Raw genomic sequence first — 26,165 nt, forward strand, 5'->3', positions numbered from 1 at the left:
ACAGACAGGTGTGTCCGTGCACAGCCTATAATACTAATATAGCTCAGCCCCCATGGGGTTGTGTGCATAGCTCGTTACACAGGCTGATGTGTCAGTGCACAAACTATTACATTAATACAACCCATCGTCCAGCGAATTATGTGCACAGCTCGTTACACAGGCAGGTGTGTCAGTGCACAGCCTATTACACTAATATAGCTCACCATCCAGGGGGTTGTGTGCATAGCTCGTTACACAGGCAGGTGTGTAAGTGCACAGCCTATAATACTAATACAGCTCACCCTCCATGGGGTTGTGTGCACAGCTCGTTACACAGGTAGGTGTGTCAGTGCATCGCCTATAAGACTAATACAGCTCAGCCTCCATGGGGTTGGGTGCATAGGTTGTTAGACAGGCTGATGTGTCAGTGCACACTCTATTACACTAATACAGCCCACCGTCCAGGGAATTGTGTGCACAGCTCGTTACACAGGCAGGTGTGTCAGTGCACAGCCTAATACACTAATATAGCTCACCATCCAGGGGGTTGTGTGCATAGCTCGTTACACAGGCAGGTGTGTAAGTGCACAGCCTATAATACTAATACAGCTCACCCTCCATGGGGTTGTGTGCATAGCTCGTTACACAGGCAGGTGTGTCAGTGCACAGCCTATAATTGTGTGCACAGCTCGTCACACAGGCTGATGTGTCAATGCACAACCTATTACACTAATACAGACCACCGTCCAGGGAATTGTGTGCACAGCTCGTTACACAGGCAGGTGTGTCAGTGCACAGCCTAATACACTAATATAGCTCACCATCCAGGGGGTTGTGTGCATAGCTCGTTACACAGGCAGGTGTGTAAGTGCACAGCCTATAATACTAATACAGCTCACCCTCCATGGGGTTGTGTGCACAGCTCGTTACACAGGCAGGTGTGTCAGTGCACAGCCTATTACACTAATATAGCTCACCATCCAGGGGGTTGTGTGCACAGCTCGTTACACAGGCAGGTGTGTCAGTGCACTTATCGATTGCACATACACAGCTCACCATCCAAGGGCTGCGCAGGTCGTTACACAGGGGACTGTGTCACTGCACAATAATGTGTAATACAGCTTACCATCCAGGGGACTATGTGCACAGCTCGTTACACAGGCAGGTGTGGCAGTGCACAGCCTAGTACACTAATACAGCTCACCATTCGGAGTACTGCATGCACAGCTCGTTACACAGGCATGTGTGTCATTGCACAGCCTATTACACTAATACAGCTCACCATCCAGGGGACTGCGTACACACTTTGTTACACAGCCAGGTGTGTCGGTGCACATATCGTTGCACTAACAAAACTCACCATACAGGAGATTGTTTATTGTTTGCACTGGTCGTTACACAGGGAAGTATGTCAGTGAGTGCACAACCAGTTAAACTATTACAGCCTTCCATGCAAGGGACTGTGTCATTGCACAGCCCGTTACACAGGGAAGAGTGTCATTGCACACCCGGTTAGACGAATGCAGCCTTCCATCCAGGCGTTTGTGTGCACAGCTCGTTACACAGGGAAGAGTGTCATTGCACACCCGGTTAGACGAATGCAGCCTTCCATCCAGGCGTTTGTGTGCACAGCTCGTTACACAGGGAAGAGTGTCATTGCACACCCGGTTAGACGAATGCAGCCTTCCATCCAGGCGTCTGTGTGCACAGCTCGTTACACAGGGAAGAGTGTCATTGCACACCCGGTTAGACTAATGCAGCCTTCCAACCAGGCGTCTGTGTGCACAGCTCGTTACACAGGGAAGAGTGTCATTGCACACCCGGTTAGACGAATGCAGCCTTCCCTCCAGGCGTCTGTGTCCACAGCTCGTTACACAGGGAGGTGTATCAGGGCACAGCCATTTACACTAATATCGCCCGCCATCCACGGGATTGTTTGCACAGGTAGTTACACAAGGAAAAATGTCAGTGAGTGCACAACCAGTTAAACTAATACAGCCTTCAATCCAGGGAATGTGTCATTGCACAGCGCGGTACAAAGGGAAGTGTGTCAGTGAACAACCTGTTACACTAATACAGCCCTCCATGCAAGAGACTGTGTCACTGTGCGGGTCATTACACGTGAGTGTGTCAAAGCACAACCAGTTGCTAATGCACCCTTCTGTCCAGGTAAATGTGTCATTTAACAGCTCGCTACAAAGGGAAATGTGTCAGTGCACAACCTGTTACTTTAATACAGGCCTCAATCCAGTGGACTGTGTGCACAGCTCGTTACACCGAGAGGTGTGCAATGCACAACCAGTTAAACTAATACAAACCGCCATCCTAGGGATTATCATTGCACAGCTCCTTGCACAGGGAGATGTGTCAGTGCACAGCCCTCATCCGAGGGGTTGCATTGGTGCACAGCCCTCATCCGAGGGGTTGCATTGGTGCACAGCCCTCATCAGAGGGGTTGCATCGGTGCACATCCCTCATTAGAGGGGTTGCATTGGTGCACAGCCCTCATCAGAGGGGTTGCATCGGTGCACAGCCCTCAATCGAGGGATTGTATCGGTGCATAGCCCTCTTAAGAGGGATTGTATCGGTGCATAGCTCCCTACAGAGGGATTGTATTGGTGCACAGCCCTCATCAGAGGGAATGCATCGGTGCACAGCCCTCATCAGAGGGATTGCATCGGTGCACAGCCCTCATCAGAAGCATTGTATTGGTGCATAGCCCTCATCAGAGGGGTTGCCATGGTACACAGCCCTCATTAGAGGGGTTGCATCCGTGCACAGTCCTCATCAGAGGGATTTTATTGGTGCACAGCCCTCAGCCGAGGGATTGCATCCGTGCACAGCCCTCAGATGAGTGATACACAGCCCTCAGTCGAAGGATTGGATCGGTGCACTGCCCTCCACCTTGCGAAACAAATTGGTGCATGGCCCTCCATCCGAGGGTTGCACCAGTGCACAGCCCTTTATCAATGTTGGGAGGTTGTATCAGCGCACATCCCTCTACAACATAGATTGCACAAGGGCACATCCCTCTACCCAGTACATTGTATCTGTGCACATCTCTCCATCCACCCAGGGGACTGGATCCGTGCATAGCTCATTAAAATAACAAAGCCCTCCCTCCTGGGGGTGGTAGTGCTCAGTGAATTAAAAAGAGTCATCTAAGCCCTCCATCCTAGGGGTTGTATTATTACACAGCCCTCCGTTCCAGGTCCTCTGTCGTAAGGACTGTATCATTGCACAACCCTCCATCGTAGGGATGGTATCACTGCATGGCCCTCTGTTCTAGGGGTCATATCATTGCACTGTCCGCCGTCCTAGGGGTCATATCATTGCACAGCTCACCGCCCTAGGGACCGTATCATTGCATGGTATTCTGTCCAAGGGGTCGTATTACTACACGGCCCTCTGTCCTAGGGAGCATATTATTGCACGGCCCTCCATCCTAGGGACTATATAATTGCACAGCCCTCCGTCCTAGGGGTCCTATCATTGCACAGCCCTCCGTCCTAGGGGTCCTATCATTGCACAGCCCTCCGTTCTAGGGGTCCGATCATTGCACAGCCCTCAGACCTAGGGGTCGCATCATTGCACGGCCCTCCGACCTAGGGATCGTATCACTGCACAGCCCTCCATCCTAGGGGTCGTATCATTGCACAGCCCTCCGTCCTAGGGGTCGCATCATTGCACAGCCCTCAGTCCTAGGGGTCACATCATTTCACGGCCCTCCATCCTAGGGGTCATATCACTGCACGGCCCTCCGTCCTAGGGGTCGTATCATTGCACGGCCCTCCCTTCTAGGGGTCGTACCATTGCACAGACCTATAGATCGTCATTGCACAACCCTTCATCCTAGGGGTTGTTTTATTGCATGGCCCTCCGTCCTAGGGGTCGTAGTATTACACGGCCCTCCATCCTAGGGGTCGTATCATTGAACAGACCTATGGCCTGGGGATCTTCATTGCACAATTCTTCGTCCTAAGGGTCGTATCATTGCACGGACCTATGGCCTAGGGGTCCTCATTGCATGGCCCGCCATCCCGGACCCTCCGTCCTAGGAGTCGTATCATTGCACAGACCTATGGCCTAGGGATCTTAAGTGCATGGCTCTCCGTCCTAGGGGTCGTATCATTGCACAGACCTATGGCCTAGGGATCGTTATTGCACGGCCCTCCGACCCAGAGTTCATATCATTACACGGACCTATGGCCTAGGAATTGTCATTGCACAGCCCTCCATCCCGGGCCCTCCGTCCTAGGAGTCATATAATTGCACAGGCCCATGGCCTAGGGATCTTAATTGCACGGCTCTCCATCCTAGGGGTCTTATCATTGGACAGACCTATGGCCTAGGGATCGTCATTGCACGGCCCTCCGTCCTAGAGTTCATATCATTGCACGGACCTATGGCCTAGGGATTGTCATTGCACAGCACTCCATCCCGGGCCCTCTGTCCTAGGGGTCGTATCATTGCATGACCCTCCGTTCTAGGTGGTCATATCATTGCACGGCCCTCCGTCCTAGGGGTCATATCATTCAACAGACCTATGGCCTAGGGATCGTCATTGCACGGCCCTCCATCCTAGGGGTTGTATCATTGAACAGGCCTAGGGATCATCATTACACAGCCCTCCGTCCCGGGCTCTCCATCCTAGGAGACGTATCATTGCACAGACCTATGGCCTAGGGATCAGCATTGCATGGCCCGCCGTCCCGGGCCCTCCCTCCTAGGGGTTGTATCATTGCACAGCCCTCCGTCCTAGGGGTCATATCATTGCATGGCCCTCCGTCCTAGGGGTCATATCATTGCACGGCCCTCCGTCCTAGGGGTCGTATCATTACACGGCCCTCTGTCCTAGGGGTCATATCATTGCACGCCCCTCAGTCCTAGGGGTCGTATCATTGCACGGCCTTCTGTCCTAGGGGTCATATCATTGCACGGCCTTCTGTCCTAGGGGTTGTATCATTGCACGGCCCTCTGTCCTAGGGGTCATATCATTGCACGGCCCTCCGTCCTAGGGGTCGTATCATTGCACGGCCCTCCGTGCTAGGGGTCGTATCATTGCACGGCCCTCCGTCCCAGGGGTCGTATCATTGCACGGCCCTCCATCCTAGGGGTCGTATCATTGCACGGCCCTCCGTCCTAGGGGTCATATCATTGCACAGTCCTCCGTCCTAGGGGTCATATCATTGCACAGCCTCCGTCCTAGGGGTCATATCATTGCACGGACCTATGGCCTAGGTATCGTCATTGCACCACCCTCCATCCCGGGCCCTCCATCCTAGGGATCATAGAATTGCATGGCACTTTGTCCATGTGATTGGATGACTGCACAGGCAAAACACCACAGCCCCTTCCTGGAGACCCAATAAGTGCACGCCCTTTGGTCTCCTCATCCACCCACCAGCCACTTTCACATCTTGTGGACATAGAAAATGTGCGGTGTTATTTTAGATTGTCTTAGAGGGAGGAAAGTTAAGGCGTTGAAGAGATTCTGAGGTGACCCCTGAGCTCTGTGTGGAAACACATGCTGTCCACCACCCCCAGAGCCCGCGGCGGGGATGGTTTGAAGGGTAGCTCCCTCCCACCGGTGAAGAGAGCACAAGTGTACCCGCCTCCATCAGGACACGGCGCCTGTCTACATCCAGGCCTCGGTCCTTCTCTCCATCCAGAACACGGTCCCAGTCTCCATCCAAGGACACGGTCCCTCTCTCCATCCAGGCCACGGCCCCCCTCTCCATCCAGGTCACTCGTTCCTATATACACCCATGACACCGGCACCGCTGTCCATTCTGGACAAGGATCACTCTGTCCATCCAGGACGCGAGCTTCAAGATGGGGGTCCCCTCTCTCTGTCCATGTCTCTCTCTAGCCTTCTCTTTATCAAGAACCCGGACCCGTGCCCACCTTTCTCCGTCCAGGGCGAGGGTTTCTCTCTCTGCCCTGTTAACGGGCTCTGCATCCAGGGCACTGGGCTCGAGGCACATCCTCGATCCAAGACACGGTCTCCTATCTTTCCACCAAGAGCACCGGACCCTGTTTCTCCACTGAGGACAAAGGTCACGTTCTCTCCATTTAGAACAAGGAGTCGTCTCTGGAAAACGTCCCAGCCCGGACACAGCCCACTGTCTTTCTCTGTCCTGGAATCACTGCCCCCCCCCCCCCCTCCTTTTCATCCAAGGTATTGCTCTTCTTTTCCATCCGGATAACAGGCCTCGCTTTCTCCATCCTGAACACCTGCTACTACCTCTCCAGCTCGCTCCACCCTGGAGCCAGGGGCCCCATCTTTCTCCACCCTGGAGCCAGGGTCCCCATCTTTCTCCTCCTAGGGCAATGCAATAGGACTCTGTTTCATCCATCCTGGCCACACGAGTCCCCTCTCCATCCACTCTATACCCACCCATAAATCAGTGGATCGCCTTCGCCGTCTCTCTTGGACGCACGCGTACTATCTCGACATCAGGGACACACGGGTTTTCTGTCTTCATGCAGACACACAGCACTTTTCTCTCTCCCTCTAGGATACACGGCTCTTTACACGTGACACATGCTAGGTCCTGTCGGGTCAAAGACCCTCCTCAGTCTCTTGGCAGGATACAGGGCTCGTCTCTTTTGATGTAGGACCTTCCCCTCTCTCCATCGATGGCGCAATACCTTCTCGCTTTGCACTGATCACGTGACTCCTCTCTGCCACCGAGGTGATGGTTGTTATGCTGAACCGAGGGAGTCCTCAGCTCTAACGGACAGGGCTCCTCTCTTTGTCTTATGCAGGTGTCTTCTCTCCCTCCACCCGGACGCGCTCCCTTCGTCCTGGAAAGCACTGTTTATCATCTCCCACGCAGGGCTGCTGCTCCTCCGGACTCTCGCCCCAGCTAGCACCTCTTTCTCGTGTACGTGTGACGTCACATTCCGCTTCTAGCACGCGGGCCCCTCTCTCTTCAAGGACTCCGGTTCTTTTCGCTCTTCCTTGGAAATGTGGCTCCGCCCTCTCGCACGAGCCTCACCCCCCCTCCCCCCTGAGAAGGAGACCTCTCCCTCACCGTAAAGGACACTAGTCGTCTTTCTACCGGTCTCTTTTATGAACACCTGGCATACTCGCTCTCCTCAGGACCTGTCTTACCAGCTGGGATATACGATTTCGCGCTCTCTCATTCTGTTTTAGACACACGGCCCCGTGTCCTCTCTCTCCACCCAGGGCACCCGGGCTCTCCCGGATACTGGACCCCATCGTCCTTGACGCAGGGGGCATATCTATTTTGAATAAACACAAGCTTTACCCCCCATCCAGAATGCAGGGCCCCTCGCCCTCACCATCTTTGATAGATGACTTCCCTCCCCGTTCTGGGCCCTTCTCTCCCTCCGATCCAGGCAGGGTTCGTTTCCCCTCCAGCGCACCGAGTTCCTCTTCCGAAGCTCGGACACCCCCGCTCTCTCTCTTGCTATTGGCTACAGACTAGTTCCCCAGTTGCTATCCTGGAGCCGCGGATCACCTGTCCCTTCTGAATCCTGGTCCTCTGCTCCTTTGCATAAGGTTTCTGTGCCTCCGCCCTAGGCGCGGGAAACTCCATTTTTGCATCACAGCTCCCGTCGCTATTCTGCACCTTTCGAGCGCTCTCTCCCTCTTGAACACATCAATACTCTTTCTCAGGCTCCCCTCTATCTCTTTTCCTCTCTCTCGTTAACACGCTCTCTCACAGTGCTCCTTTCGACATCCCGGACACAGAACGGCTCACTCTCTCTCGCCCAGGCGCAGGGTTGCGCTCTCCATTCCATTTTAGGCGCATGACTCTTTCCCTCCATCCTGGACACAGTTCTTCTCTCACTAGTCAGGGCTCTTCCTGATGAATACAGTCGCCCCTCAGCCCCCTCCATTTCTCTGTAATTACATCTCTTCTATCGCCTCCCCATTTTGTACATAGGGCTCCCCCATCTGTCTCTTTCTGCCACCATCTCTGTTTCTCTCGTTCATTCCGCGCTCAAGGAGTCTCCCCGCCTTTCCTTCCTGCGCGCAATGATCTCTCTCTCTCTCTCTCTCTCTCATGCTGAAAGCCCTCCACACAGATCCCCATACTCCATTTTCCTCAGATTTCTGAGATCAAACACCATATATGAGTTTAGAAATACAAGGCGCAGTCCCCACTGGTGTGTGGGGGTTTTGGAGTAAGGGCCATGGCCTTCGTGTCCCCCCTCAACGCAGCAGTGCTTCTCGGCGTCTCTCGGTCAACATTTGGCAGACCCTCTTCACCAGCTGCCTTCCAATCCTTGGCCGGCCGGAAGTAAAGCATGGACGGGTCCCCCTTACTCGCCGACTGTGTCTGCTCACTTCCACCGCGTGCATCGTTGTCACATGTGGGGGTTGCATCTAATTTGATGATTTGTGCAAATATTCACTGCATGCCTTTGAAATAGAGTGTGCATCTAGGTTTATTATTTGCTGCCAGCCTGATGGGGTGCATCTGAGAGCGGTGGTAACCACTGTGGTGCTTATTTAACATGATGCGTGGTGTTTTGCCTCTGTCAATGGGCTTTGGTCATTCAGTTGTCGTCCCTCTTGCCTCTTACATTTTTTCGCCAACTGTTTTTAGTTTAGAACCATGGTAGATGGGTTATCTGTGAGGGTTAGTATTCTTTGCCCAATACCTACTTCTTTCACCGGACTGCTGAGTTGCACCTGGGTTGTACTGTGTTAATTTGTTTTCCACATCATTTGGTTAATTGCTCACCCTAAATTGTGCGTTGTTTCAGATGAGCAGGTGTTTTTGTTCCTCATGTGATATATTTTTGATATATTTCTGTACCTTGGCTTTTGGTAGTGGTTCATGCCTCCACTTTTGGTGGTAAGTATTTATACGGGAGGTTTTTGGCCTCAGCTGTACAATGTTCACCTGCGCTGGTGGTATGGGATTCTATTTGTTGTTCCTGTAATAAGAGTCTTGTTTATGTTGATCTCTTTTTTCATCTGTTATGTTTTTTGTGTGTCTTGGTTGGTGGCGTGGGCGTCAATGTTTGTTATAATTGCATGGTAAGTTTTGCAACCTAGTTAGTTATTTACGTAACGTAAATTGTCTTTTGTGGGCTGATGTTTATATGCTCACTTGTAGTTTTTGTTCGGTGGATTGTAGCAAGGCTTTTTGGTGGTTTGCAGCTGGGCTGGTTGTGGCTTGTGCCTTGGCAAATTATCGTTTGCGTCTAGGATGATGCTGGCACATGCCTATGCTGTTGGGGTTTGGCCTTGCTGTAGAATCTTTTCCCCAGCTCTTTGCACGTGGCTCTGTTTTTTGTAATTGGAATAGGTGCCTGCCTGGGTGATTCTCATAATACCTAGCTTAGTTGTTGGTGTGCCTAAATCGGTGAATGCTGTGCCTGGGATTAGAGGTTTATAATAGTATGTCTGGTTTGTTGTTTTTGTGACACATTTGGCCATTTTTGCAGATAGTGTGTTTGTTGGTATTTTACATGCCTAATGTGGTGTGTCCTGCATCTAGAGCTCTAATTTGCGCCTTAGCTGCTGAATTATGATTTTGGTACTTTTGTGTCCTCAGAGGGAATTTCAATGTACCACTTAAAATTATTTCTTCTGGAATCAGTTGCTGGCACAGCTGCCGAATTGCTATTGAGAAAATTGTATTTGACCCAGATTTCCCCGTCAAAAATTGTATAGCTGTCTAACTCTGTCTGTTTATTTCAGGATGGAATTTCTGTTTAACCGGAAAATAACACAACTTGTGTATTTTAACTGGGCGTATGTAGTGTTCAAGACTCTAGGATCTAGATTCAGATACGTAATCCAGTAGTAACCATTGTTAACTGGAATGTTTACCCGGATTGTCTGTGTTTGTTTTTGGCATCTTGGTTAGTAGTTTGCAATCAAGGGTTGGAGCTTTGTGTGCCTTAGTTGTAGGATTTTGTGCTTGGGTTGTCCTTATTCATGCATTTGTGGATAATTTGATGTGTGCTTCCATTATCCTCATGTTTGCTGACTATGTCTGAGAACAGTGCTGTATTTGGTTATTTTGTGTCTGTTGTGGGTTTCCAGCTAGGTTGCTGATTTATGTGCCTGTTTTTTTTGTAGTTTGCTGGTTGGTTCTTAGTTTCTAGGTCGAGCTTGGGCAGCGCATGCGCTGCTCTGCGAGGCCTGCTGTATTCAGGTAGGGACTTAAAGCTCTGGCCATTCGCCGCCCATCTTTTTCATTGGCTTGTGTCATTGTCCACTGTATACTGTGGCTGTTAACTGGTCAATAGGCTTAGCAGTCCCCCCTTAGTACCGCCTTCTCTCATTTTGTAACCTCCCATGGATACACCCCCTGTAATGTGTGTTGTTACTCGGTAGGTTTCAATTACAGCCTCCGAATACTATTTTCTGAAATAGCAGCAGGCAGGACACGCTCTCTCCTAACGCTTTTTAATTTTTTTTTATAGCACGGGTGCTGAACGCATTTGCAATGTAGTAAGTCTCGTATTTGCAAGAGTTTAAGCTATTGGCATTCTAAATGACAATACCTTTTATCTGTTTTAAAAACAACACATAAATAAAAGGCATTGTCATTTACAATGCCAATAGCTCAAACTCTGGTAAATGCGAGCCCTATTGCATTGCAAATGCTTGTTGTGCTCGGGATTGGGTTTGAACTTTGGTCCGGGGCTGGCACATGATTTGGTGGTAATTGTGCTCTGGGATTTCTACCTAGTAATTTGGCAGTTTTTTCTCGTTGTGCCAGAGTTGGTGATTTGTCCCTCGAGTTGGTATTTTTCATATATCAACTGATCAGTATTTTGTTTGGATCAGGAAGAAAGCTATGAGTTCCACCTTAGTTGGTGCTTAACACATTGGCTTGTTTTTCTTTTTAAGTAGGCGTGTCTTATTTTTGACCTGGGTTTATGGATCATGCCTAACTTGTGATTGGTCACTAGCATCAGTTTTTGTAACTTTGTTTTTACTTTTAATGTTTAGGTAGAGAGTGTTTGTGTTGATGATTTGCACTCCTATTCTTACGTTGCTACTGGTCTGAATATTTTTGGACCTTGATCGTGTAGATTTGTGCATTGGTTGGGGTATGCGCCTTGCTTTATGCTTTGCATTTGGCATGGCACGTTTAGCCTGTTTTGTGGGCCTGCACAACCATTGGTAATCTGTGTCTGAGGCAGTGACATGCGTAGTTCAATAGACTTGCAATTGTATTGTCCCTTTAACCCTGGATCGAGTTGGATCCACTCCTCTTCTATCTTCCATGAGTAATGCCTTCAGCTTAACTAGTAATCCATTCCTTCCATAGATATTTGTATATATGTTATTGCCTTTTGATAAGCACAGTAACTCATTTATCCTGTCTGGAGACACCTTACCTTTACCTTGCACTACCCTAGGATCAGCAAAGACTGGGAGAGGGTCGCATCATTATGTGAAAATGTATGTGGGAACGGGCGGAACTCACAGAGTTACATAAAACTCAGCAAGATTCTGTGGAGTTTTGCGAGAGGGTGGAATCGACACATCTCACTGATTTTTAGTGCCAGGAGCTTGTTCCGAACTGCGAAATGAGCCGAACTGCACCACATGGTGGAGGAGAGGGCGCTGCTTCTTTGCTGCCACTTGCGCATATTTTCTACTCGAGCAGCCGCTTTTTCACTGCGAACGGTCCCGACTGCCCGCAGTGAGAAAATATCACGGGTACTGTCCTAGCACCCAAAAATCGCGCAAGAGGACGCCAATTCTCGCTAGCGTTTGACAAATTAACGTTGGTAAGCTGCACACGAGAAAAAACTCCGCCATACGGCAGTTGGCAGAGTTTTGTCAGAACTCTGCATTACAAGCTCAACGCGGAGTGGCCCAACTCTGCAAACTCCACCGGCATAGCAGAATTTATCTCCCACCCCTAAATATATGTTGGTCTTTTGGTGCTTTCTGAGTATACACAACCTCATATTTAGTGTTGATTTTATCTTGCCCTCACTGTTTTCAGCTCAATTTGTTGATATCTATTTTTTTGATTCCACCAGTCTGGAATGGGCAAAGCTTAGATGACGGAGGTGTCATGCTTTGGTGAACTGAATGTTTTCTGTGGCAGTGGGAAGCATCAGTGACATTTACTGGTGCAGAACGTGTCTTACACAATAGTCAGAGGCATGTCGGGAGGAGATACCATACTGCGAAGTGAGACTAGATTTCAGCGCAGGTGATGATACTGGAACAAAGAGACCTGCTGTCGGTCACAGACAGTGACACCAGGCGGCAACACAAGGTGCTGAGACGGCAGAGAGTAAAGAAGACTCTTTAGTTGTGCATAGATCGCTTTTGGTAGCAGTGGTTGAACAATAAAGGCCTAATGTATACTGGAGGTGGATATGTAGAGCAGATATTGAGGAAGTCAATGCATGTGATCACCCAGACAGAGTTATTTACCTTCAGAAAACCTATTAACAAGTACTGCCATAAGTAAGCACATAGAAGACAAATAAATGTTCTATGCACTATTGTTGAGGAATTTTGAACGCTTTTTGCATAGTAAATCTAAAGTTGTCTCGCCTGTAGTAAAGAATGGCTTAAATATTATTTTGTGCTGGCCAATGATAGCCAATGCACAGAGCTATCATTGGGCGGTCTAGCTGCACGGGTAGAAGAGTCTTTGTTCTTGGTGCTGAAACCTCTCCTCAGTTACATACGACGGAGAACACTCACCATAAAGGAAAACAAGCTGTCTGTAGGGTATGAGGAAGATGAACCTCATGGCTTTGAGTTTGTGGAACGGAGGAACCTCATGGGGTGAGCTTGTGAGGAAGAGGAACCTCATAGCTGTGAGTTTGTTTGGAGGAACCCCATGGGGTGAGTTTGTGAGGAAGAGGAACCTCATAGCTGTGAGTTTGTCTGGAGGACGGGGTAGGGAGAGACTCCTACAGTCATACACATAAAGATGAGACCGTAGTCACAGGCACGAGCACTTAGGTCAGGGAGAACAACTTCCCTATTTCCTCATTTCTAAGCCCTTTGGGCAATGCGATCCTGCTGCAGTGACAGTGATGCTGAGAGACCAACACTCAGCAACAAGCACTGAAATCAGGAAGGACATCACGCCTTCACAGGCGAGATGAGATCACCTCCAGTCACAAACAGTGACTCCAGTTACTTTCACTGGGGCATGTAAATGTCTCCTTCCCTCACACACAATGAGAGAAGCAACAGTCACAGATGCTCACTCCTGGTTAAAGGTACCAGGCCTTAGTTACACATTGCTCAATGAGGCAAGAGGTCATCCCTGAGTCATGGATGCAAAAGTGGCCAGCCATGACTCGCAGGTAAAGAAATCAGTCATCTGACACAGACGCGGAAACTGAGACAGTCAGTTGCCGAGAGTGCCTCTGGGAATCCAGCCTTCAGCTACAGACAGAAATCAGCCTTTACTGAGAGATGAACCCTCAGACACTGAGAAGTAATAACTCAGTTGCAGGCAGAGATTATGATCAGTCATAAGCATAGATCTGGCTTTGTAGACATTGAAACTGGATCAGAGCAAGCAGCACTCGGAAGCAGGTAGTGAGTCCTAAGTTACAGGCTGAGAGATCTGAAGTCAGTCACAGGCCATGCACCCAATGTCCAATTCAACTGCAAACCTGTCAGGTGATGAAGATTTGGAAAATTTGCAGATGATGCGCAGTGACATTGCAAATATGCTTTTGAGGATTATGTTCGAATGGGAGCATTTGTTCCCCAGGTTAGTGGTCACATGCATACCATGTGTTCTTTACTGGGTAGAATGTCACATGCAGGGATGCCATACACTGGTAGACATGCATTGTGTTTATCCCGTTGAGGTGTCCAAAGTATTGACTGCCATCTTTGCATGTCTGCGGACTTCTAACATGCTACAGTTTCATCTCTATTGGTGATATCTGATTCTATGCCAACTATTGATTTAGTTCTATGCTTTCCACGTCTGAGCCTGCCTAAATATTTCTAAGATCTGACTGATGTCAGGGACCCGGCATGTTTACGCTTGTGTGCCCAAGAATTCGCGCAGATCCAGACCAGAGCTCGCCGGTAAACTTCAAAACAATCTTACTGCTAAGGTTACGAATTACATGGAAATGTTCAGGGCCTTCTACACACATGGTTCGGGGCTCTTAAAACGCATGGGTTTGAGCCCATCATCATTTATGAGACTCCTTTAGGCAAGCCTGGAACTATCTAGTGACATCCAGCTTTGTACAGACGTATCTTGGATTGTTTAAGGATTGGCTTACCCTTCCTGGTATGTCCATGATACCTGGAAAATCAAGGAAGGAGGGTAGAAGCCTAGTGTGAAGTTATACAACCTCCCATTTACTCATTTGGTTTATTTAAATATATTCTTCTGCTTTACGTTTTCCGCTTGCACCTTTTTTTGACCGTCCTCATACACATTCGAGTCTTTTGATACTTCACACTAGGCTTCTACCCTCCTTCCTTGATTGGTCCTTCATTTACCTCTGACGACACCACTCCGGATACACTCGTAACTCATTGACTCGTTGCTGTAGACTCGCATCGATTTGATTGGCCCTACCGTCTTTTGACGTATTTACCCGCTTCTCATACGCCTGTAGGTATACCAATTAATATACACTTTTTGATTGGCTGTTTTGGCTTTCTGTCACTTTGATTCGTGGCGGCAAGCACGTGACACCGTTTAAATACCACTCGCGTCACACAGCAGATTTACCCGCTAAAACGCTGACAGCCTATGAACACAGAGTTACAATTGAATTGGAAGCTCGCATCACGTAAGTGTTTAGTGTTACATTGTATTCCACCTCGAATCTGACATGGGCTCAGTTGTTCTTTTTCCGTTTTCTTGTTTATTAACGCATCTGTGACCTTTTTCACCCGATATTCTATCTTTTCCCCTACATTCACAATCCTGATAGTTTATGCACTCGTTCGTAGATTACCATCTCTCACGTTTCTCTAAACTCAGTGCGCTGACGCGTAACGCTTTCATTTCTACCCTATTATGTTTAGTATTTGGTCTCTTCTCTTATGTATTTTTGTTCTTGTTTTAACCGCACTTTTGAGCATCTTTCTTTGTTGCACGTGATTACATCCTTATTTTCATTTAACGGGACTATTTAACACACACAACATACACAATTTTTCTCAAAAAACGGTACCTTCTCTTCATTACCAGCACCTTTCATATACCATCTTTTTTCATGAACAACTAAACTTCATTTACTTTGAATATATTAACCAAGTTTCCTTTCACAGTTGTTTATTGTTGACATATATTGCACTGATTAAAGCTGCTTCCTTGTATCCTCCAATTTTAGTGCTGCCCCTGACGAAGGGCCACACTGGCCCGAAATGCATTGGGCTACATCGAGTTATGACGTTGAATACACTCGTTTGTGATGCTGAAATATTATGAATATCACATCCTCTAAAGGATTCATTGAATGGATTCACCTGAATAAAATTTTCGAATTACAGAATTTACCCTCGCTTGATTAATTTCTCTGTTTGAGTGCAACTCGAGTGACACTCTCTTTGCTAGAACGTGCTTTTGGCTGCTCCACTGCAAGCCACTATTGCAGCCTGAAGTAATTTCAACTACCCCCCCATCTTAACCTATGGGAAGAGCAAACCTAAAAGGTAGTGAAAACACACATGGGTATTCTTCACTACCTGGGCAGGACCTGCCCTGCCTTTCACCTATCACTTGCTTACCCCTCAAGACTTACCCTAGGAGTGCTCTAGTGATACTGATAGGTCCCCTCAGGATTGGCTAGAGATTTAGAAAGGTCAACCTGAGCACAAGTGCCAGTGCGCGCACACAAGCTTGCAAAGACAGGCATGAGATATGTTTTAAAACATCAGCTAAGCACCACTTCCTAACGTGCGGGAAGGGTGCACGCACTTTCACACTGCATTTACAGTGGGAAAGTGCCCAGAGCCCTAAGGCCACTAAAATGAATCAGCAAAAACGAGGAGGAGAAAGAAAAAAGTTTAGGGAAACACTACCTCTAGAGTATCAGGTCTAATAACATGCTTTTGGGATAAAGATGGAATTAGGATGAGCATGACCTTGGGAAGGGCTGGGTATTGTGATGAGGAGGGCATTGGCCCAATCACAGCCTGAGGAGGCGCATGACTTAAAGCTGAGCTCGGTTTAGGGTGGACCTGGCTTTAAGAGTACCATGTTTTTAATATCCCTCTGACTTGCAATGGCTGTAGAAACAGCATGATCTTGCTATAAGCCTGGTTTATAATGCACTCGGTAAAGGCTCTCATTAGTTCGTATTGGGCCATACTGGCAGAGCCGGGCGTCCCTGATCTATTCAGAAGTGCAACTATAAATCTTTGCTATTCTGTGATTGTTCATGACTGCTCCCCTGCGACAAGAACTACCCCTCTCTCTAGAAACCCCCTAACCTGGACCCATACACTGATTTCCAGCTTTGTTTCGTCCGCTTTTTCTGTTTAGTTCACTCATCCCTGGGAAAATAGATTAATTCTAATTTTCAGCAGCACTGGGTCTGTATAAACTTTCCATTTGCTGCTGGTTCATAAAGTGCCCTCTCAGGCAAAGAGGTCCAGTTGTTGCCAGTAATCCTTTTACATCTCCTCAACAGCATTCCCACAGCTTGTGAAATGAGTTTTGAAAATGCACATAAAGGGGGTATAGGGTGAGCAAGAAGATGGATATTGAATTCTTCATTAAGCTACCTTAACCACGTGCTGACAGCACATCCCTGTGCCACATATGACAGGACGTGCAGGTAAAAACTGTGCTCTGCCCAGAGGATTGTTGTTGGCCAGTCCAGCCCATCCCTAAGCACATTACTCGTGTTTAATTTTTTAATAAATTTTTTTACAATTTATTTTATTATATTTGCACGGCTTGAATCCCAAATGTAATTGTATTTAAGGGCCAATACAAATATGATTTTATTTTTAGATTTAGCGCTACTAAACAGAGACCCTGACAGCTACTTCCTAAAAAAAAGAATTAGCAGATTCGTTTTTGAGTAGAACTATTTTAGGGCTTTCCTAAAGGCCAGTAGTGTATTTTTTTGTAATTTCGGTATCCACAGAATTCCTAGTCGTCAAATCTATGACAACTAATTTTTGTCAGACTTCTTCAAAGTTTGATTTTAGGAAAGTGTAAGAGGCCTAAATATTGCAGTGTGTCGATAGTTTATCCCTCAAACTGGGTCAATTTCCTTAAAGAGGATGCACTTCTTCACTGGTAACCAATGGAGCAAGTTTAGCCCTCTTGAAATGTGGCCAGACTACCTCATCATAAGGGCCAGTCTTGAGGCCATGTTGTGCACATGCTGCAACCCTGCTCTCTGGTGCATTCGCTTAGTTCAATTAGGACTTTACTAATGAGACATCGATAGATTTATGATACATCTCATCAGTATAAGGCAACATCTTTTTCTGACCAGACTACTGGCCACTCACATTTGTTGGTGTTAAATACAAAACTGTAATTCTGACTAGTTTGAAGTCCCTTATATGATGCCAAAGCATTTAGGGCCATATGTATGGCCAAGTCACGCACTAAGTTACGTTGCTGCTCTGCGTGACAGGGAAAGGGAGGAACATGGCATATTTAAGGTAATGCAGTGCATTCCTGCCTTTTCCCTTTCGCTGGTGCCCTTTTGGCAGCCGTGTACCAACGCAGGCTCCCTTGAACCATGGTGCAAGTGTGCCTGGGTTGTAAGGAGGATTGCTTTTGTGCAGGAAGGTGCACCTTCCCGCACAAAAACAATCCCCTGAGGCTTTTTCCTCTTTATATGTGTGCTGCAGAATGTAGCACACGTAAAAAGACGAAAAAACGAGGAGAAATAGATATTTCTCTTCGTTAGGTCACACCTGGGTTTACCACTTCTGGTAAATCAGGGAATTAGCCAAAATCCATGTATGTTTTGTGGGAACCCCCACGCAACACCCACAGAAACGCCTTCCTGGTGCAGAGTAATACAACATAGCGATTTGTGCTGTGTTGCATTACGTGATATTTATGAAGTCGCTCAGGGCTACACAAGGTGGCCTTGCATGGCTTTATAAATCTCCTTTTTAAGTTGCGTCGCTCCTGCACCACGGTACATGGTGCAAGAGCGACGCAACTGTGGTCATAAATATGACACTTAGTGTCTCAGCGTTGCCTGCAGGTCAGAATCTGTGGAGCAGAATTCACTTCTCCCTTATGATACAGTAGCCTCTAGCATTATATTTATCAGGGTGTTAATCTTTAACCCTGATCCTGAAGACATATCGGCCACCTAGCAGCAACAAACACCACACATACTGTGTTCCATAAAGACCAGGGAGCTGGGTACGTGGTCGGTGTATGCCAGAATATCGAATGCAGACATATCATCTGACATAAGTATTATGTCTTAAATATAATTTACAAGAAGATCATTCTAGTGGTGTAAAGTTTTTTTTGATAATATAGCCAATGTGGTCATATTTTTGTATATGATATTTAGAGCATGATAGCTATGTGATCTTCTGACAGTGATATATAGAATTACAGATGCGTAATAGTGAATTACGGGAGTGTTATTCGCTGAGGAGTTTTGAGTGACATCAAATAGACAACAAGAGCAAAGCTTTATTTGTCTATGATGTCACTGAGAACCCCGACTTTTTCCCCTTCTATAATTGTATGTTATGTATGGCTCCCCCACAATCATCTGCCCTGCTACCAACTGCTATGCAGGGGCAGGGGAGTACTAGAGAGCCATACATAACATGGTCTCACCTCCCTGTCACAAACATAAATTATCTGCATCCTTGGGCAGCCCCTACCACCTTGCCTGCCTTCCTTCCTCCTCCTGCAGCTGTGCTTTCTGCTTTCGGTGAAAGCAGGCAAGCAGCGCTGTGCTGACTGGCTCTCAGAGGGCCCTGTCACCAGGCCTGGAAGGCCTCTATGACGAGGCAACATTATTTTTATCAACTGCTGGTATGTCATAGCAGTGAGTTATGACATTTAGACACAGAAATAAAAACTGGTGGCTCTCAACCAGAGCCATACATAACATTCTGCTTTTGTACCCTTGCCTGGAGATGGAAATGTGGGCACCCAAAGCCTCCTTGACTAACCTGCATAGCTGCATAGGCAGTTGGCGCATAGCCCCTCCACAGAGGTGTAAAGGTTGAATCTAATATAGTTTAATGCAGTTGATGAGTCAAATAAAAAATAACAATACTAAACAAGGAATAAAGATCAATGTGCAGTCAGTGGTATTATTCTTAAAAGAAAATATGTTTTAATGAACACCTTAGACACAAAGTGCACCGTCTGTAAGAAAGCACAGTCAAAGAATGAAGTGGCCAACACCAGAATTTCTTTAGATAAACAAGGGCATCGGTTTACATCCCTCTTATGCCACTTGCAAAGCTGCTGATCATTTCTTTAAAACAAGCAACCTCCCAACTCACACGGTGCCACTGTGTGTCTCACTATATTGCCTCTCTTCACAGTGTCATCTGGTGATGAACCAATATGACACAGTGGGAGGCAAAACAATCTGGAAATCCCTGCACAGAGTAGGTTTCAAGCTCATCTCTGGGGGCTGTGAACAGCTAATGTCCATTATGGAATTTGAAAACACCCCAGGACACCAGTGGCAGCCTCAGCAAGCTTTTGTTTGTTTTGGGGTGAGGCAGAAGTTGGTAGGAAGGATGGAGGAAAATGCCTCTTGGTCATTTCTCAGAATGAAGTTTCAGATGACAACACTGCACGTTGACGACTCGTTGAGTAAGAGACAATTCAATGTGCATTGTGTGCCAGAGAAAATTCAGAGTGTGTTATTTTGTGCTATGGACAATTTAGTGTGAGGTGAGTGCCAGAGGCAATTTAGTGTGGGAGTGTGCATACTAGAGATAGTGCGGTTTGCAGTGTTTTGTATCTTAAATATCAACAAAAACGGAGAGGGTTGAAGTCTGCTCTTCTAAACCTAGATCTCCCCAGGCCTAGTTCAGCCCTTGCACTTGCTGAAGTCGGACTTTGAACCTCATAGGGCTGGAAGGGCCTGCATGCTGGCCCACCCCGCAGAGAGAGAGCCACCACCTCAGGTCCAGACTCATGCACATCAAATGAAAGATGAAGTTGGCTCAGTGTGTCAGTGCCAAAGGGGGTTTGTTACATGTTGTAGAGAGTGAAACGTCCGTGCTCTTTTTTGCCTTCTCCATCGCCTCGGAACCTTTTTGTATTTGTATTTCGAATGTCCGCTATCCAGCAGATGAAGAGAATCATTATCGGTTCAGAGAGTGGGGGGTGGGGGGATATGATGTGCATGAAGAGTAGAAGGGCGAGTTTGTGGTCTCAAAGCATATGAAGTGAGTGAGCACTTTTAGGTTCTGTCTTCGTGGCTTCTAGATTCTGTTAGAAATTGAGGCCTTGGGTGTTGCGTGAGTTTGATTTGTCGCTTCCAGTGTGTGCGCTGCGGTGATGTGCACAGTCAGCAGCGGGTACCCTCAAGGCTAAGGCTCAGGACCAGAGCTCGCCTCTCTGCACTCTTGTGGACTCTCCTTTACAGGCCAACCGAGCTCGTGAGAGCATCGCTTCCCATCATCATCACAGGTGGCTGTGAGAACCCATGACCCATCATTATCACAGGCGGCTGTGAGAACCCACTACCCATCATCATCACTGGCGGCTGTGAGAACCCACTACCCATCATCATCACTGGTGGCTGTGAGAACCCCACTACCCATCATCATCACTGGTGGCTGTGAGAACCCATGACCCATCATTATCACAGGCGGCTGTGAGACCCCACTACACATCATCATCACTGGTGGCTGTGAGAACCCCACTGCACATCATCATCACAGGTGGCTGTGAGAATCCCACAACTCATCATCATCACAGACGGCTGTGACAACCCACTACCTACCCACCATCATCACAGGTGGCCGTGAGAACCCCACTGCACATCATCATCACAGGTGGCTGTGAGACCCCTCTACCTATCATCATAAGTGCTGTGAGAACCCCATTACACATGATTACCAGGGGAGGGTTTAAGAGCCCCACTACCCATCCTCATCATCATCACAGGAGGCTGTGAGAACCCCACAACCCATCATCGTCATCATAAGTGGCTGTGAGAACCCCACTACCCATCATCATAAGTGACTGTAAGAACCCAAGTGCACTACTTCATAAGAGGCTGTGAGAACTCCATTACCTATCATCATCATCATCTTATGTGGCCGTGGGAACCCCACTACCCATCATCACCTAGGTGATTGTGTGAGCACCTTTTTTTTCATCAGTCGCCTGTGTGACAACCCCACTGCCATCATTATTAGAGATGTCTATGAGAATCCCACTACCATCATCCATAAAAGATGGCCCTGGGAGCCCAACTACTAATCACTGTAAGTGGGGTCATGAGAGCCCCACTGCCTCGTATCATCAAAAGTGTTTGTGAGGCCAACTGCACATCATCATCAGGGGCGGCTGTGAGAGCTTCACGCAGTAGCGGCTGCTACTGATCGGAAGTGGTGGGGGAGGAAGCGGTGGCAGAAAGGAAATTAAATGGAAAAAAAAACACTTACCTGGGCCGGCCGGCACCTCTCCTCTGTCCCTTCTTCCTATCTCCACCACCAGCAGGAAGCCCCCGGGCTCCCAGGGTCTCCATAACCCGCCATGGTTCGGTGGTCAGACGGGGTACAGGGTGGCTTTGCATGTTACTCACCAGGCTGTGTAAAGCAAGCCTGGTGAGGAAGATGCAAAGTGTACAGGACTGTTTGGCCAAGCAGTCATGCGCACTTAAGGAGTGCACACCACTTCTCTCACTGCTGCGGCCAGAACCTCCTGCCCCAAGAGCCACTGACTTCAATAGGAAATATAAAATGATACGTTATTATCATTTTCTTTTTGAGCAGTTAGCAGTGGGGCGATGTTCCTCCGCCTTAGCGGAGGAGCCGCCACTGGCTTCACACCCCCATCATTACCCAGTATTGCTGAGTGAGCGCCACTGTCCCCATCCTCAGAGGTGGTCCAGAGAGGCTCATGGCCCCTCATCCCCTGTGGTGGTTGAGAGAACCAATAACAATTATCCTTACAGGTGGCTGTGACCGCCCCACTGCTGCTCACCCCCAGAGGTGGCCAAGAGAGCCCCACTGTCCGATATCCCGTTAAGCGGATCTGCGAGCACCAGACGTGGACGTGAGAGCCCAGAGGTGGCTGAGAGAGCAGGGGTGTAACACAGGCCCCCGCATCCCCCGCAGTGCTGGGGGGCCCCCTCAGCACTCCACTTCGGCCGTGGAGCTCCTGATAGAGTCCGTAGGGGGCCCCTCCACGTACCTTGCAAGGGGGCCCCCTTAATTATCGTTACACCACTGCCCCCCATCCCCAGTGGTGGTTGAGTGAGTCTCGGAGGTGGATGTCAATGCCCCAGTGCGCAGTCACACAGACCAGAGCTAGCTGTAAAGGTCCCTTCAATAGGTGGCTGTGGAAGTCCCCGGGGCCCTACGTTAAGTACTCCAGTGCGCAGGCCAGAGTGGGCTAAGGTCCCTTTTAGAGGTGGCTGTGGTAGTCTCCGGCGCCCTACGTCACATTGGTTCTCAGACTCCGTCACCACGGCCTTGGGAAGGGCTTCGCCTGTTCACTAGCACGGTGCTCGCGCACTCCGTCAGCGCGTCCTCCGGGGAGCTGGGCTCTCAGCGCGAGATACGAACCTGACAGAATTCTGGTGGATCGTGTTGAGGTCCGGACCATAACCATAATTACAAACATTGAGGAGAGAGATTGTTAAATAGAGTGAGACATTTGCGAAGAGAGGAGGCTAAGCAAGCAAGGCGCACGGACGCCAATTAAATTATTGAAAGCAGCCGGGCACCTGCGCCCAAACACATCTCCTCGGATGTTCAGCGGACAAAATAAATCAAACCCAGGAAAAAGACACATTTGAAAAGGTCAACACAGATGCTCGGAGATGTCATTTAGTGCAGAGCCCTTCGCGTCTGCACACAGCTCAGATCTGCTATTTGTTTTATTTTGACAGTTTCCTCCCATCTCTGTTTTAAGTCCTCTGAAAACTAACATGAGTGTGTAACAGCAGGAGGGGGCGGCAGGTTAATTTCACCACGTGCTGGTGCATCATAAATAGCGCTGAGAACTAGCTACGCGAAGCCGTGTTAAGCATGTCACGGATGCATTCTTAATTCATTTCAGGAAACACTGTCACGGCGGTAGCGCCTTTTGTACTGTGGTACAGGCCGAAGGCAAGGGTAATACCGAAGTCTGAACACAGCGTGACGTTGTTAAAGAGAGGGGGCGACCATGCGGACCAGCAGGTGTATTTGGAATTAGTGGGAATGAAGGTAGCGCTTTGCTTCGGCCTGAGGACTCACCCATCGCTGGTGTCCCCTGGAAGGATAGGCATGGAGGCTACCGAGTGACAGGGGGGATCTGTGAGGTGCATGGGCGGAGCCTAGTGTGATTGACAGCCTCTCAAGGTTTCTCGGTGTGTACCTACAGTGAAGCGACTAAGCCTTATTCAGGAGACCTTGGGCCAGACGTACCAAGGCATGTTGCAGTGGCAACCAGCGTGATTTGCAAAATCACTGTGTTTGCGACTCCAAAATCCCTTTTCCTGATGTGTTAACCCCATTTTGTGATTCATAATGGAGTCCTTAGTCTAGGAGGGACCTTCTAGAGAATGTGGCAGGACCCCCAGGGACCCTGGGGTTGGGTGTGATCAGGAACAAAGCTATTAGTGCAACAAGAGCTGCGGCACGGGAAGGGATGTGTAATAGACCCTCCAGGTCAAAACGTAGACTGTATTTTATTACCTACCAGGAGTAGGGGGCATTTTCATTCCTTATATTAGGGCCCAGGGCATCCTTTCTTGATGGGAAACACTCGGTCGGCTGGAGCCACCAGCAGGCGAGCACCCAGGGCATTCGCTGCTCTCTATAGACAATGGCATCGCTAGGGTTGGAGGAAAGCTGTGGGAACCCAGATTCCCGGTGAGGCAGAAAGGGAGCAATGCATGGTAGGATCCCGCAACAGGACACTGAGCTAGTGGGGGGGACTGGGCTATGTGGGGCTGAACTTCCGGTCCTAATAAGTTATGGCTGGACTTGGCTTACACCACTCTGCTGGCAGTTGCTGATTGAAAGGGGGGACCCAGGGGCGGGGATGGGGGACCCCAGCCGAAATGGCATCTACACTAGTCTCAGGGAAAGAACTAGACTGTATTATGTAAAATGCGCATGAAAGTGCACAAAAATGTACAAAAGTTGTAGACGGCAACTTGGGAGGCTGAGATTTACCTTGAGATGCCACGCCCTATCCGAGAGGATAGTGCCATACATGGCCTGGCGATGGTCTCTCAGCTGAGGGTTTGGACGACGACTGTCCTTTAAAAAATGGGGAGCGGACTGAAGGTGTGGTCAGTAGCCACTAGATTGATATATTGCCATTGGTAGAAGAACGCCGGCCTGGGTAGGCATGTCCCTTTAGAAAGGGTTCCAGGTTGGGTTTCCACACCTTCAAGAGTCCACGGACAACAAGGCGCCGTCTCTCACGGGGTGGCTATGTTGTGATTCAAACTGGGTGGAGACCGGATTGGGGGACTTAGGGTTGCAACGGATGTAACAGAGATCCAGAATCATGGGTAGTCTACACAGCACGGGGCATGGATTCCTGTATATAAAAGCATGTTTATAAATATTAAATATGATTTCTCTAGGACAGTTCCGCTACATTTGTGTGTTAGGCAAGTGAAACATTTCAGTAATTTCATTTTGTAAAATTTTAGAAACATTTTGTGAAATTTTGCAAAATGTATACCTGTCATTTAGTGCTATATTTTAGTGTGAAATACCCTCTCATGTCCATTTTGGATGAGAGGATGCATTTCTTGCTAAAAAAGCGAACAAAACACACGAGGTATGAACAACTGCTCGCACTCTGTTCACACTGTACCCTGGCTCCCGCTATAGGAATTTTACCCAAACGAAGTCCAAGCTATGCAACATAGCATAATTGCAGGAATTTTGCATAGCAACCGTAACGTGAAATGTTAGAAGTTACACTAGGTAATGCCGGCGTAACCTACATTTTGCCCAGGCCTCGTGTTGGTACTAATGCATCAACCATTCATTCCTCTGTGGTCCCAGCATGAGACCTCAGCACAGGTGATCTGGCCAAACTCATGGTGCAAGAGATATGTGCAGTTTCACAAAACATTTCTGTTCAGTGTCTTAAAATACAACTAATAATGTACAAAATGGTCTTTGTATTTAAAAGTAGGAATAATTCAGTGCAACTCTGTCTGGTATAGTAGTGCTCACAGAATGGCCAGTTCGTCCTCAGGGCAGCAGTGGGCGTGGCAGACACCGGAAGCTCACATTTACTATTTCAACTCCAGCCCTATAATATTTTGGGAAACAGCAACTTTCCCCCAAATATTCCCGAAGGCTTATTTACTATTCTAACTCCAGTCCTGGACTATTTTGGTTAAAGGTATAAATCCCCCAAGAATTTTTACGAAGGGTTAAAAAGGAGTAATTTTGAATTTGAGGAAGTGCTGCCCTGGGGGCACAGCTTAGGGCAAACAAAAAAAAATAGGGCTGCCTAGGCTTGAAAGGAGTGGTATAATAGTGAATTTTAACTATTCTGTTTCTTGATAATCTTCCTTACTCATGCCTGCCAGTGACACGATGCAGTGGCATGGAGCGCATGCCCGAGAAACTCTATCACTGTAACCCTTTGTCTCATGCGATAAGGAGTACCTCTAGGAAGGCACTTATGGCTCACACCCCATGTCCGTGCCATACATACTTGATCTGTTTCGCTTAAAAGGAGGACGCTTCTTGTAGCCTTGAGGAGTGGCGTTTGTTTGCTAGCGCGCTTATCAATTATATGCTACAAAAACATTGTACGTACGGTAGCGGCGTAGATGGAGGAGCACAGGTTAAGGTCAGTGCCCAACTTGTGACCTTTGCACAGCATTTTCAAAGAGAACCGGAAGTGATAACACTGAGATGGGTATGGCGCGCGCTTGTGTAAGAGATACTGTCAATGCGTTTGACGTATTCAAAGCAAAGGAGACAGCGCCACCTAGAGCTCTAGAGTTTAGAATATGAGAGAGTCTCGAGAGCGAGATTCATCAACATCCTGACACCCCAGTCCTAGTTTACAATCCCTTTTATTTGGAAATCTGTTAAAAACTCTGCG

At 48.2% G+C, this 26,165-nt stretch overlaps 1 protein-coding gene across 12 annotated transcripts in view; it reads left to right on the forward strand.

The window, feature by feature from the left end:
• The window catches only part of LINGO1 (leucine rich repeat and Ig domain containing 1), a 3,568,664-nt gene that overhangs the window by 3,319,958 nt on the left and 222,541 nt on the right, over nucleotides 1-26,165 (forward strand). The gene's annotated exons all lie outside the window — the stretch shown is intronic.

This window comes from Triturus cristatus, chromosome 3_1 (assembly GCF_964204655.1).
Source record: "Triturus cristatus chromosome 3_1, aTriCri1.1, whole genome shotgun sequence".
Lineage (NCBI taxonomy): Eukaryota > Metazoa > Chordata > Amphibia > Caudata > Salamandridae > Triturus > Triturus cristatus.